We start from the raw sequence: 15,910 nt of genomic DNA, 5'->3' as shown, positions 1-15,910 counted from the left end.
TTCCAGTGTACTAACAACGGCGGAAACAACATGTTCCGGATTGTCCGGTAGAGTTGCGTCGCCATGGGGGAAATGTGTTCGGACGCCGTTAGCTCGGCCAGCTGTGTTTTGGTGACGATCCACGCGACTTGGCTGTATCCGGTCAATGTTGCTGCTCGCCCCCGTAGCTAACAGAAGTTAAGTATTTTTCTACCCCTATTATCTGAGGATTTGTCTCGTTAGGGTGTTCGAGTTGCACCAAGGTGCGTCCCCTGTTCCTAGTAAGTGGTTTCTATTGTATTTGTGTGGGACATCTGTAGGGGTGTGCCAGCTTTTGCATTGAATTTAAAAGTGACTATTAAAATAACTGTTTTGCACATATTTGGTGTTATACTTGGGATTCCACGAGTGTGGAACAGTCATTATATTGTTAGAGGAATTCTGTTGATATGTTTAATGTACTAAGTTTTTCATTACTGAAATTGCTCTTTAACAAGTTGTTATTTAATTTTCTATACTGTTGCTTAATGTATCTGTGGTGATTTTGCCCCGGTACATTCCTGTTATCTTTGTGGGGAATTACGATTGTCATTCATACTCATTGGGGTCCGTTTATTTGTTTAATTGAAAAGGAGGAACCTTTACTTAAGTTGTTTCATTCTGTTTACTCATATATAGACTGCATAAAGGAACTGGGAAGAGTTTGCTTGTCTGTGCCAACAGGCGTGTTTAATAATTTGAAAGCCAATAAACTGAAGTTTCCAAGGGAGTTATTATCCAATAAAAGAAAGGGTATTTCTTGAAAAATTACTTATACTGAAATTTTTTAGGCTGATGTGGAAAAAGAGCCACCTGCAGAGAAAAGTAATTTAGGTACCGTGCAGTCGGTTTCTTATGAAAATGATTGCAGGTGGTTGCTCACGTCGGTACCAATGATGTATGTCACTTTGGATCGGAAGAGATTCTCTCTGGTTTCGAGCGGCTAATACACTCCTGGAAATGGAAAAAAGAACACATTGACACCGGTGTGTCAGACCCACCATACTTGCTCCGGACACTGCGAGAGGGCTGTACAAGCAATGATCACACGCACGGCACAGCGGACACACCAGGAACCGCGGTGTTGGCCGTCGAATGGCTCTAGCTGCGCAGCATTTGTGCACCGCTGCCGTCAGTGTCAGCCAGTTTGCCGTGGCATACGGAACTCCATCGCAGTCTTTAACACTGGTACCATGCCGCGACAGCGTGGACGTGAACCGTATGTGCAGTTGACGGACTTTGAGCGAGGGCGTATAGTGGGCATGCGGGAGGCCGGGTGGACGTACCGCCGAATTGCTCAACACGTGGGGCGTGAGGTCTCCACAGTACATCGATGTTGTCGCCAGTGGTCGTCGGAAGGTGCACGTGCCCGTCGACCTGGGACCGGACCGCAGCGACGCACGGATGCACGCCAAGACCGTAGGATCCTACGCAGTGCCGTAGGGGACCGCACCGCCACTTCCCAGCAAATTAGGGACACTGTTGCTCCTGGGGTATCGGCGAGGACCATTCGCAACCGTGTCCATAAAGCTGGGCTACGGTCCCGCACACCGTTAGGCCGTCTTCCGCTCACGCCCCAACATCGTGCAGCCCGCCTCCAGTGGTGTCGCGACAGGCGTGAATGGAGGGACGAATGGAGACGTGTCGTCTTCAGCGATGAGAGTCGCTTCTGCCTTGGTGCCAATGATGGTCGTATGCGTGTTTGGCGCCGTGCAGGTGTGCGCCACAATCAGGACTGCATACGACCGAGACACACAGGGCCAACACCCGGCATCATGGTGTGGGGAGCGATCTCCTACACTGGCCGTACACCACTGGTGATCGTCGAGGGGACACTGAATAGTGCACGGTACATCCAAACCGTCATCGAACCCATCGTTCTACCATTCCTAGACCGGCAAGGGAACTTGCTGTTCCAACAGGACAATGCACGTCCGCATGTATCCCGTGCCACCCAACGTGCTCTAGAAGGTGTAAGTCAACTACCCTGGCCAGCAAGATCTCCGGATCTGTCCCCCATTGAGCATGTTTGGGACTGGATGAAACGTCGTCTCACGCGGTCTGCACGTCCAGCACGAACGCTGGTCCAACTGAGGCGCCAGGTGGAAATGGCATGGCAAGCCGTTCCACAGGACTACATCCAGCATCTCTACGATCGTCTCCATGGGAGAATAGCAGCCTGCATTGCTGCGAAAGGTGGATATACACTGTACTAGTGCCGACATTGTGCATGCTCTGTTGCCTGTGTCTATGTGCCTGTGGTTCTGTCAGTGTGATCATGTGATGTATCTGACCCCAGGAATGTGTCAATAAAGTTTCCCCTTCCTGGGACAATGAATTCACGGTGTTCTTATTTCAATTTCCAGGAGTGTAGAAGTGGTAAAGGCTGCCAGTCTTGCTTGCAAGATGAAAGCAGAGCTGACCATTTGCAGTATAGTCGACAGGACCGATTGTGGACCTCTGGTACAGTGCCGAGTGGAGCGTCTGAATCAGAGGCTAAGACGCTGAATATTCCTCGACTTGCGCCGAAGGGTGGTTCGGTTTCGGGTTCCGCAGAATAGGTCAGGTGTCCACTATACGCAGGAGACAGCAACACGGGTACCAGGGGTTGTGTGGCGTGGATTGGGCGGTTTTTTAGGTTAGAGGGTGTCAGGAAAACAGAAGGGCTTCAGTCACAAAGGGTACAAGCTGAACACAGGAAGAACGTAGATACAGGAACCATTGGTATAGCAGTTGTAAATTGTCGTAGCTGTGTTGGGAAAGAACCAGAGCTCCACACACTTATAGAAAGACCTGATGCTCAAATCGTTATACGCACTGAAAGCTGGCTAATGCCGGATATAAGTTCAGACGAAATTTTTGCGAAGAACCTAACGGTGTTCCGAAAGGATAGGCTAAACACGGTTGACGGTGGCGTGTTTGTTGCTGTTAGAAGTAGTTTAAATTGTCACGAAATTGAAGTTGATACTTCCAGTAAGTTAGTATGGGCAGAGGTCATTGTTGGCAACCGGAATAAAATAATAATTGGATCCTTTTACCAACCTCCCAATTCAGATAATACAGTTGCTGAAAGGTTCGAAGAAAACTTGACTTTAATTTCAAACACGTAACCGACTCATACGATAATAGTTGGTGGTGACTTTAATTTACACTCGATATGTTGGCGAAAATACATGTTTAATTCCGGAAGTACGCATAAAATGTCATCAGAAATTGAGCTAAACGCATTATCTGAAAATTATTTCGAGCAGTTAGTTCATGAGCCCACGCGAATAGTAAACGGTTGTGAAAAACACACTTGACCTCTTAGTAGCAAACAATCCTGAGTTAATAACGAGCGTAAAAACCGAGTCAGGGATTAGCGAACACAGGGTTGTCGTAGCGAGATTGAATATTGTAATCCCCAAATCCTCCAAAAATAAGCGAAAATCGTTTGTATACAGAGTGATCCATTGATCGTGACAGGGGCAAATATCTAACGAAATAGGCGTCAAACGAAAAAAAACTACAAAGAACGAAACTTGTCTAGCTTGAAGAGGGAAACCAGATGGCGCTATGGTTGGCACGCTAGATGGCGCTGCCGTAGATCAAACGAATATCAACTGCGTTTTTTTTAAATAGGAACCCCCCTTTTTTATACATATTCCAGTAGTAGGTAAAGAAATATAAATGGTTTAGTTGGACCACTTTTTTCGCTTTGTGATAGATGACGCTGCAATAGTCACAAACATATGGCTCACAATTTAAGACGAGCAGTTGGTAACAGGTAGGTTTTTTAAATTAAAATACAGAACGTAGGTACGTTTGAACATTTAATTTGGTTGTTCCAATGTGATTCATGTACCTTTGTGAACTTATTATTTCTGAGAACGCATGCTGTTACAGCGTGATTACCTGTAAATACCGCATTAATGCAATAATTACTCAAAATGATGACCGTCAACCTCAATGCATTTGGCAATACGTGTAACGACATTCCTCTCAACAGCGAGTAGTTCGCCTTCCGTAATGCTCGCACATGCATTGACAATGCGCTGACGCTTGTTGTCAGGCGAACGGTCTGGTCACTTGGATGATGTCGTCCAGGATACATAGCACATGCCCGTTGAGCAATTTGGTCACGATACCCATTATCAACACCATATCGACCTTTTCCGCTATTGGTGAACGGTCCATTTTAACACGGGTAATGTATCACGAAGCAAATACCGTCCTCAGTGGTGGAATGTTACGTGTTACCACGTACTTATATGTATGTGACTATTATAGCGCCATCTATCACAAAGCGAAAAAAGTGGTCCAACTAAAACATTCATATTTCTTTACGTACTACACGAATATGTAACAAAAATGGGGGTTCCTATTTTTTTTAAAAAGCAGTTGATATCCGTTTGACCTATGCCAGCGCCATTTAGCGGGCCAACCATAGCGCCATCTGGTTTCCCCCTTCAAGCTAGACATGTTTCGTTCTTTGTAGTTTTTTCGTTTGATGCTTATTTCATGAGATATTTGGCCCGGTCACGATCAATGGACCACCCTGTATATAAGGAACAGCAAGGGGCCTATGAAATACCTTGTGGAACGCCCGAAATCACTTCTGTTTTACTCGATGACTTTCCGTCAATTACTACGAACTGTGACCTCTGACAGGAAATCTCAAATCCAGTCACATAACTGAGACGATATTCCATAAGCACTCAATTTCACTACGAGCCGCTTGTGTGGTACAGTGTCAAAAACCTTCCGAAAATCCAGAAATACAGAATCGATCTGAAATCTCCTGTCACGCCTAGACGGTGTGCAGATGACAACTTGCAGATCATTTGCTACTAACTCTAAGTAGATGAGGGCTGGCAGCACACCTGTCTTCTTCTCATACGCGATGTCTCAGAGGGCATCAATGGCAGACCACGGCTGTGTTTTGCATTAGGCTGGCTGCATTGCGGTGTTGAAGTCACGAAGCAAGTAGTAGGCAGATCATCATTGATCAGCTTCACCTGGTTTCACTAAAACTCAATAGACTGTCATTATCTCTGGTTTTAGAGACATAGACAGAATCGCGGCATAACTGGATGTATCTATCAGCTCCAAAAGATCCTTAATTGAGTCGAGCCCATGCCCATGATGGGGGACGGGGGTGGCTCTCAGCGCAAGACAGAATTTTCCGTCGTTTATCAACTCTGTCAGAACTCCTTCCCTCACTCCGGTGGTTCAAAAATTATTCTGTGTCGCCGAGATCGGAGCTTTCCGAAAAGCGTTTGTTGCATTGTGGCGTTTTGTGCATCTCTCGCTCAGAGGTTGCTTGGCAGTGCCCAGCTGGTGCCCCGTGCTCTGCAACGTCGACAGTACGTCGTGTTGACATTCAGCCTGGCACACCGGCTCTGAGTTGGCCTTCTTGCACTGAACTATCCGGGATTAACGTTAAAAACTTAAGGCATCTACACCTAAATTATTCTGCGGCGCAACAGTTTTATTAGCTGATATAGTTTTGATGCATTTCATAATGTTAACAGAAGAATTTTGATGAGCTTCTTTCATGGTTCTCATAACTTTTACAGTGTGTATTATTTGTTTATTTTGCATTCCTACGTTAGTCATGACAGTTGAACTTTGACCAGCATGAGACAATGTGTCTCAGATTGGTTTTAGAACCTTCAGTTCCGTAGAACGTCAGAATTTCGTGAAGCTATTAAATTTACGTTGTACTCTGTGGCTCTTATGTTCTTAAAGGCAAAGCGTTGCACAGATATTGATCTGGGACGATGAAAAGACGAAGTTCATATACGAAGCTTTGGTGCGATGTATTTGATAAGTTACATAGGCTGTCAAAGGAATGATTTCAGGTGATTTAATATTGGCGACACAATATCCTCAAGCTCTTAATTTTGTGAATTAATGATAGATAACGGTATTCGACACAGTGAAATTATTACTGTAAGCTTCCTAATTTCAGTCACTGTCATTCTTACCTTCGTCAGCTATTTAAATATCCACTGTTGGATAAAGCCTTCCTCTAGACCTTTAAATACTTTATGGCAACCTAAATGCACTCACGTTGCTGCAGACCGTTTTCCTTGTCTCTAATTTTTCTTAATATCCACGAAACATTTCTTTACAATTTTCGTGGAATTGCAGTAATTATTAAGTCATCCGATGACATATTTTTCCTTTATCTGTCTTCTTAGTAATTTAAAACATACATCTTCACTGATTGTGCAACTTTCAGTTGCTCAAAGCTCATTACAAATACCTATGACTCACTGCCACTAATAAAAACTTTAAAAATTTATTGATAGTATACTTCTATTGCCACTCACACTAGAAAATTCTATTAATTTCATATCCTCTACACAATTTTACACTTTCATTTATTGCTTTTAGTGCCACACACTAGTTTCCTTCAACTGCCCTAGTTACATAATTTGGTTTTTTGATACTTGTTCGGTTCTACTATTTGTTTCAGTGAATAGTTTACACAGGACATTGGACATATAACACTTGATTTTCAAACTCACTTCAAAACTTTGTTAAGGCATTCGATTTCTTTTCGTAGTTTACCTGCAGTGCCGTCAGAAAGTGGAACGCAGTTTGGAAAACGGATATGTATCACAATGTTCCCTCGGTTCTTATTGCTTATTCATTTCCCGTTCCATGGTTTATCTTTTAAGAGAAGTTACTACAGATTTTGTTTGAGGAAAGTTGTAAACTTTCTTAGGATGTGTGAACCCTAAACCAGCTCGCTAATTCATATTAATTGCTTCGTCCTATAATTCCATGTATAACATGGCAGTTGAACATGTTTCTGTATTGGTTTTTAAATTAATTTACCATGGCGAAACTCAGATGGTTTTGTACTATTTTGAGAGAGAGAGAGAGAGGGAGAAAGAGAAAGATTCGGAAATGACAGTCTGACTACCGTTTTGTGTGTGTGTGTTGTGTGTGTGTGTGTGTATGCGTGTGAGTGCGGGGGGACCGGGGGTGTTAACCTGCATCAAAGACGCGAACATAAAATGCCACAGTTGTTTCATAACTCATATATACGAATAGAGGGTGAAGAAACATCAGAAACAAAATGAATCATTGTGGTTAACGTAACGTAATAAATACAACTACTAAATCTACCACCATGTCTGCGTCTGCTAATATTGCTTTTAACAGTAACAATATTAATTAATAACGATATGTGCAGATAGCACCACAGCACTGTTTTTACAACAGTGAGTAGCTTTGTGCCTGTGCATTGCATGATGACAACCAATGACATTGTGTAAAGCCGTTGATCTATTTGTAAATCCCAATGTAAAATATTAGAAAATTATAAAAACTGCAAGTGTATCTTAATTACGAGAGTTCACGCAACATCATACGAAGTTATCATTACACAGATTATTACCGGAAACGTGGAATGGTATTCGTACCTTTAGAGTGAAAGAAACTGCAATAGTCGCTTTTACCACGCGAAGCAGAGAGAAACTGTTTCTTTTATCATAGGTATGAATTACTGTCAGTTTGTCTCCCCAGAGTATGGTATCAATTGCCGAAAACCACATTTGTGCGCACTCTCACTTGAAGCTCAATTTATTCAGTTTCGTGCATTGTAAAAAAAATGCTCTATTTCACCTAGCTTAAAATGCTCAGTGCGCCAGAATTAAAATGAGATCACAAATACACAGGCGTGTGTACATACAAATGTGCAAGCAGAATTCATCAGCAGCGATTTACAAGTCCATATTCAGAACACGACGGGATTAAGCACGTAAAAGTAACACACTTATGTTGACATACGTAGCTTCCATTTTATAAATGAAATGTGTGACTGATGCGCCCATTTATGGTGTGATCAGTGACAGTTCAGAAATCTTTAATGATGTTTCTCATAAAGCGCAAATACAACTAAGATAATGCAACAGCGAATAAATGTATCTTTCTGTCAAGTAGACTTGATTTATTTGAGACGTCGGGTTTTGCCGACTAATGTACCCTGAAAAATAGGAAAACATTACACGTTTTAAACCCACAGAAAACGCTATCAGTAAGTTTTCAGTGAAACGGCTTGTCTTTCCTTTCTCAATCTATAATATTTGATGGCAATATTGTCACCGTCAGAACCGTGTTATTCAAATGGTGGTTTTATAAACTGCAGTCTGAAACTCGCAGTTTCGTGTGATACCAGTCTAATTATCACTTCCTGGTAGTTGTTGGTCAGTGGCGCTTTATTTAACAAGTTAATGTACGTCCAGTAGTAGATATTCATCTTGACAGCTGTTTGTAACATATCTTGGCAGTACATTCCGTAGTTCGTATTTCGCACATTACACCCTTACATACGAGGGTCATTCAATAATTAATGAGACAAATTGGTGTGGGAAAAAACTGTTAGTAGGGCAAGTTTGGTACTTTTATGGATTGAAGTTGACATCACTGGGATGAGACCTGACCAGTTGATGTATCAGCATTGTTTTATTTATAACCTCAATAATACATTTCAAGATGGCGAGTCCACTTGAAACGTCCACAATCGTTGAACAACGTTCCGTTGTTCGTTTTTTACTTGCTGAAGTTGAGAGACCAGTGAATATATACTAAAAAATATCTAAAGTTTATGGTGAAGGTTGTATGAATCGTACAAATTTTTACAAGTGGTTAGAGCAGTTCAAAAATTGTCGCGATTCAGTGACTGACGAACACTGTTCTGGCCGACCAGTTGCAGTTTCAACTCCCTCACTTGAAAGTCGAACTGATGACATTATTCGTGCCAGCCGCCGTGTGATTGTGGAAATGATAGTTGATGAGGCTCAAGTTAGTACTGGTACAGTTCATAACATTATCTGTAACAAGCTGAAGTATCGAAAACATGTGCAAGATGGGTCCCAAAGAAGTTGACGCGGCTACACTAGGAAACAAGGTTGAGAGTGTGCACAAAATTTTAACTTTTGATGAAACTTGGGTTAACTATTATGAGCCAGAATCCAAAAGATCAGCAGGAAAAGGCATGTTGACGGCGTTTTAGGATGCTGAAAGTCCAGTTTTCTGTGACTACATTGAAGATCAGCGTACAATGAACAGCCAATACTACTCGGATTTGCTTATAAACAAGGTAAAGCCAGCCATGAGGGAGAGACGTCGTGGGCCTCAGAGGAGAGGTGTGATTCTCCAGCAAACAATGCACGTCCTCATATTGCTCAACTAACCCGTGAAACCATCGAGAAAATGGACTGGGAAGTACTGCCTCATCTCCCTTACACTCCTCATTTAGTACCTAGTGATTTCCATTTGTTTGGTGTACTCAAGGAGGCATTACGTTCCAGGACAACGACGTCGTGAAAATGGTTTTGGGAAATTCATTAAAAAATCAATATAAAGAGTTCTTTGCAGCAGGAATAGAAAAGCTTGTAGCCCGTTGGAACATGTGCATAAATGTTCAAGGGAATTATGTTGAAAAGTAGAAAAAGTATTGTTTTGTAAAAATAAACACTTCTTTCTCCAGACCAAATTGTCTTCTTAATTTCTGAATAACCCTTGTACATTTGTGTGGTAAGCAGTACTTCGATTATTTGGACCTTTGGAGAATCGAGAGAACAGTTTCCGACATTCGTTGCCCAAAAGTTATTGAGTATCAGAAGCGACCACAGTAGTTTCACTGCATTTCAACATCCTATCGTCTCAGGTGTCTAGGTCAGTTCATTTCTTCTGCTCCAGATACTGGTATGAAGCTGTAAAAAGAATCTTTTCTTGAAAGTTTTTTTCTGTATTATTTCGACCTCTGACCTCTGACCTCTGGGCTCGTAATGTGCTAGGATGACTGCAACGTACGGTTTCGGAGAGAGGGGTGAACCACGCCGGAGCATGCAGAGATACACGGACTAAACTGACACTGACTTTTATCCCAACGAATAGTACACAGTGCCTCCGCTGACACAGACGACGGTGACACGGCGTATGTAAGTGTGTGAGCGCAAATGCCAGTTCTACGTGGTCGGTGTGTCGGCCGAGTCGAAAGCTCCGCTCCAGCTCTCCAGAGAACGGCTGGCTATTCCCTTATGCCCCTCTTGCAGTCACCATGCAAGGTAACAGCCATGCCCGTCGTCGTAATAGAGCCTTAGCGCTGTGATAGAGCCCCAGCACCTCCAGTCGCCCACCCTGGGTGGCTCGGTCCGTGGTTCAGGACAACCTCGGAGCCGAATGGCCGCTAGATCGCTCCCCGACCACATCATTGCAGACGGGAGCTTGCAGTCTGTCGGAAGACGTCAACCAGAGATCAGAAGCTGTCCCACCGCCTGCTCCCCGCGCCCGTGCAGCGCCAAGTTTCGGACTCGCATTGCCACAGCTGTGGCGCGACCGCGCAATAGAACTTGGCGGTTGATTCAGTGGGCCGGTTGGCCGCCGACATTCATCAGCAGATGGTCGTCATGGTTGGCCTGCAACCTAAGCAACCTTCATTCTCGCTGGTTCCAGACGCAGACAGAATGGTGACAAGACTGCGTTCCTTGAGTCTCTGGGGGCCCTTATTTATACTCCTTTTAACACCTCTGACGTAGTCCCACTGTAGGGGAGAGGGGAATGTGCTTTAATAACTATACTGACAGGTTTTCCTAGTCTACTTCGGCCCCGACATACAAGTTGCTAGGAGCTATTGTAGCTGCTAAGAATGGTTCAAATGGCTGTGAGCGCTATGGGACTTAACTTCTGAGGTCATCAGTCCCCTAGACTTAGGACTACTTAAACCTAACTAACCTAAGGACTTCACACACATCCATGCCAGAGGTACGATTCGAATCTGCGACCATAGCATTCACGCGGTTCCAGACAGTAGCGCCTAGAACCGCTCGGCCAATCCGGCCGACTTGTAACTGCAAATTACAGGTTTTTCATGGAACAACAGCGCCCTTTGTGGCCCCTGATTACTCCACACACGTCTCCATATCTATATACAGCGTGGTCCATTGACAATCGCCGGGCCAAATATCGCACGAAATAAGCATCAAACAAAAAAACTACAAAGAACGAAACTCGTCTAGCTTGAAGGGGGAAACCAGATGGCGCTATGGTTGGCCTACTAGATGGCGCCGCCATATGTCAAACGGATATCAACTGCGTTTTTTAAAAATAGGAACCCCCATTTTTTATTACATATTCGTGTAGTACGCAAAGAAATATGAATGTTTTAGTTGGACCACTTTCTTCGCTTTGTGATAGATGGGACTGTAATAGTCACAAACGTATAAGTGCGTGGTGCCACGTAACACTCCGCCAGTGTGGACGGTATTTCCTTCGGGATACATTACCCTCGTTAAAATGGACCGTTTACCAATTGCGGGAAAGGTCGATATCGTGTTGATGTATGGCTATTGTGATCAAAATGCCCAACGGGCGTGTGCTATGTTTGCTGCTCGGTATCCTGGACGACATCATCCAAGTGTCCGGACCGTACGCCGGATAGCTACGTTATTTGAGAAATCAGGAAGTGGTCAGCCACATGTGAAACGTCAGCCACGACCTGCAACAAATGATGATGCCCAAGTAGATGTTTTAGCTGCTGCCGCCCTAATCCCCACATCAGTAGCTGACAAATTGGACGAGAATGGGAATTTGTAAAACGTCGGTGTTGAGAATGCTACATCAACATCGATTGCACCCGTACCATATTTCTATGCACCTGGAATTGCATGGCGACGACTTTGAACGTCGTGTACAGTTCTGCCACTGGGCACTAAAGAAATTACGGAACGATTGCAGATTTTTTGAACGCGTTCTATTTAGCGACGAAGCGTCATTCACAACAGCGGTAACGTAAACCGGCATAATATTGCACTATTGGGCAACGGAAAATCCACGATGGCTGCGACAGGTGGAACATCAGCGGCCTTGGCGGGTGAACGTATAGTGCGGCATTATGGGAGGAAGGATAATTGGCCCACATTTTATCGGTGGCAGTCTAAATGGTGCAGAGTATGCTGATTTCCTATGTAATGTTCTACCGATGTTACTAAAGCATGTTTCAGTGCATGACAGAATGGCGATCTACACTACTGGCCATTAAAATTGCTACGCCACGAAGATGACGTGCTACAGACGTGAAATTTAACAGACAGAAAGAACATGCTGTGATATGCAAATGATTAGCATTTCAGAGCATTCACACAAGGTTGTCGCCGGTGGCGACAGATACAACGTGCTGACATGAGGAAAGTTTCCAACCGATTTCTCATACACAAACAGCAGTTGACCGGCGTTGCCTGGTGAAACGTTGTTCTGATGCCTCGTGTAAGGAGGAGAAATGCGTACCACCACGTTTCCGACTTTGATAAAGGACGGATTGTAGCGTATCGCGATTGCGGTTTATCGTATCGCGACATTGCTGCTCGCGTTGGTCGAGATGCAATGACTGTTAGCAGAATATGGAATCCGTGGTTTCAGGAGGATAATACGGAACGCCGTGCTGGATCCCAACGGCTTCGTATCACTATCAGTCGAGATGACAGGCATCTTATCCGCATGGCTGTAACGGATCGTGCAGAGGCGTCTCGATCCCTGAGTCAACAGATGGGGACGTTTGCAAGACAAGAACCATCTGCAGTTCGACGACGTTTGCAGCAGCATGGACTATCAGCTCGGACACCATGGCCGCGGTTACCCTTGAAGCTGCATCACAGACAGGACCGCCTGCGATGGTGTACTCAACGACGAACCTTGGTGCACGAATGGCAAAACTATATTTGTTCGGATGAGTCCAGGTTCTGTTTACTGCATCATGATGGTCGCATTTGTGTTTGGCGACATCGCGGTAAACGCACATTGGAAGCGTGTATTCGTCATCGCCATACTGGCGTATCACCCGGCGTGATGGGGTGCCATTGGTTACACGTCTCGGTTACCTGTTGCTCGCATTGACGGCACTTTGAACTGTGGCTCTACTCTTCATTCGATCCCTGCAAAACCCTACATTTCTGCAGATAATGCAAGACCGCATGTTACAGGTCCTGTACGGGCCTTTGTGGATACAGAAAATGTTCAACTGCTGCCCTGGCCTGCACATTCTCCAGATCTCTCACCAATTGGAAACGTCTGGTCAATGGTGGCCGAGCAACTGTCTCGTCACAATACGCCAGTCACTACTCTTGGTGAACTGTGGTATCGTGTTGAAGCAGCATGGGCAGCTGTACCTGTACACGCTCTGTTTGACTCAGTGTCCAGTCCTATCAAGGCCGTCATTAAGGCCAGAGGTGGTTGTTCTGGGTACTGATTTCTCGGGATCTATGCACCCAAACTGCGTGAAAATGTAATCACGTGGCAGTTCTAGTATAATATATTTGTCCAATGAATACCCGTTTATCATCTGCATTTCTTTTTGGTGTAGCAATTTTAATGGCCAGTAATGTACTTCCAACATGACGGAAGTCCGGCACATAGCTTGCGTGCGGTTGAAGCGGTACTGAATAGCGTATTTCATGACAGGCGGATTGGTCATCGAAGCACCATACCACGGTCCGCACGTTCACCGTATCTGACGTCCCCGGATTTCTTTCTGTGAGGAAAGTTGAAGGATATTTGCTATCGTGATCCACCGACAACGCTTGACAACATGCGTCAGCGCATTGTCAGTGCATGTGCGAACATTATGGAAGGCGGACTACTCGCAGTTGAGAGGAATGTCGTTACACGTATTGCCAAATGCAATGAGGTTGACGTACATCATTTTGAGCATTTATTGCATTAATGTGGTACTTACAGGTAATCACGCTGTAACAGAAATGATAATTTCACAAAGGTACACGTATCACATTGGAACAAGTGAAATAAAATGTTAAAACGTACCTACGTTCTGTATTTTAATTTAAAAAACCTACTTGTTACCAACTGTTCGTTTAAAATTGTGAGCCATATGTTTGTGACTTTTACAGCGCCATCTGTCCCAAAGCGAAAAAAGTGGTCCAACTAAAACATTCATGTGATTCTTGAGTTTCTCCCGGCGTATTTGATAGTCAGAATATCCACGGGTGTGCTGCCGGTCTACAGTGTCCAACGGGCACAATATTTCGGCGATCATACATGTCGCCATCATCAGGTGAACTGACGGACTGAGCTCCTGTGAACGTACCGGCACGGAGATCCGTACGCTATGGCTGCTCAGAGGGAACTGGGTTCGGTCGCGGCAGCGGCTGATTTAAATACCCTCCGCCCGCGGCGCGCTCCCTCCGCCGTCCGCGCCCCGCGCCATGGTCGCGCGGTGGAACAGATTGCGACGGCGTCTGAGATGACGTCGGAGTGATGGCTCTGTCCGCCGTGGTCGTCACAACTATACGTTTGCTCGATTTACTCTTGATTAACCCGATCGCTGGTTCCCAAGCCTTGCTAAGATTATAGCCACAGTCACGGTTTATGAGGTCGTCATTGGTGCGAATTTCGATGGCCTCTCTAACAACGCTGTCCCAATATCTCGACGTCTCTACCAGAATCGTCGTGCGGTCATATTCCATGGCGTGATTTTCCGACAAACAATGTTCAGCGACCGCCGACTTGCTCGGATACATCAGACGAGTGTGCCTCTGGTGTTCACGGCATCGATCCTCGACGGTACGCATCGTCTGACCAATATACGACTTGCCACATTGACACGGAATCTGGTACACGCCGGCCTTCCTCAAACCGAGGTCATCTTTGGCGCTCCCCACTAGTGCACGAGTGCACGGTGAGAGTGGGCTACCGGTGGTAGCGAATTTGTACATGGAGAACTTCGAGGAGGAAGCCCTGTCGTCATCCGTATGGAAACCTACTTGCTTTTTCCGTTACGTGGACGACACGTTTGTCATCTGGCCACATGGTATGGATAAACTCCGTGACTTCCTTACACATCTAAACTCCATACACCCCAACATCAAATTCACTATGGAGACTGAAACGGAGGGTAAATTACCTTTCCTTGACGTCTTGGTCAAGAGAAGGGCTGACGGCACCCTAGGTCATGGGGTGTATCGGAAGACTACGCACACTGATCTGTATTTGCATGCAGACAGCTGCCACCACCCTTCACAGAGGAATGGGGTACTTAAAACTCTAGTACATAGGGCGCGCACTATCTCTGACGCAGAGAGTCTACCCCAGGAATTGGAACATCTGAGAACTGTATTTCGAAAGGGTACTCACAGTGGCAGATTCAACGTGCTCTCCGCCCAACCACTGCAGCACAACCCCTTGAGATGGATGAAGTCACGAGGGAGGAGGTAGGCACTGCATTTATTCCATACACAGGCGCACTCTCGGGGAAAATCGCTCGCATTCTGAAGAAACACCGGGTCGGAACTGTGTTTTGTCCTCCAAATAAAACTCGTGCACTAGTGGGGAGCGCCAAAGATGACCTCGGTTTGAGGAAGGCCGGCGTGTACCAGATTCCGTGTCAATGTGGCAAGTCGTATATTGGTCAGACGATGCGTACCGTCGAGGATCGATGCCGTGAACACCAGAGGCACACTCGTCTGATGTATCCGAGCAAGTCGGCGGTCGCTGAACATTGTTTGTCGGAAAATCACGCCATGGAATATGACCGCACGACGATTCTGGTAGAGACGTCGAGATATTGGGACAGCGTTGTTAGAGAGGCCATCGAAATTCGCACCAATGACGACCTCATAAACCGTGACTGTGGCTATAATCTTAGCAAGGCTTGGGAACCAGCGATCGGGTTAATCAAGAGTAAATCGAGCAAACGTATAGTTGTGACGACCACGGCGGACAGAGCCATCACTCCGACGTCATCTCAGACGCCGTCGCAATCTGTTCCACCGCGCGACCATGGCGCGGGGCGCGGACGGCGGAGGGAGCGCGCCGCGGGCGGAGGGTATTTAAATCAGCCGCTGCCGCGACCGAACCCAGTTCCCTCTGAGCAGCCATAGCG

Source organism: Schistocerca americana, chromosome 1 (assembly GCF_021461395.2).
Source record: "Schistocerca americana isolate TAMUIC-IGC-003095 chromosome 1, iqSchAmer2.1, whole genome shotgun sequence".
In the NCBI taxonomy this organism is placed as follows: Eukaryota; Metazoa; Arthropoda; class Insecta; order Orthoptera; family Acrididae; genus Schistocerca; species Schistocerca americana.
Note: the sequence above shows the minus strand (reverse complement) of the source record.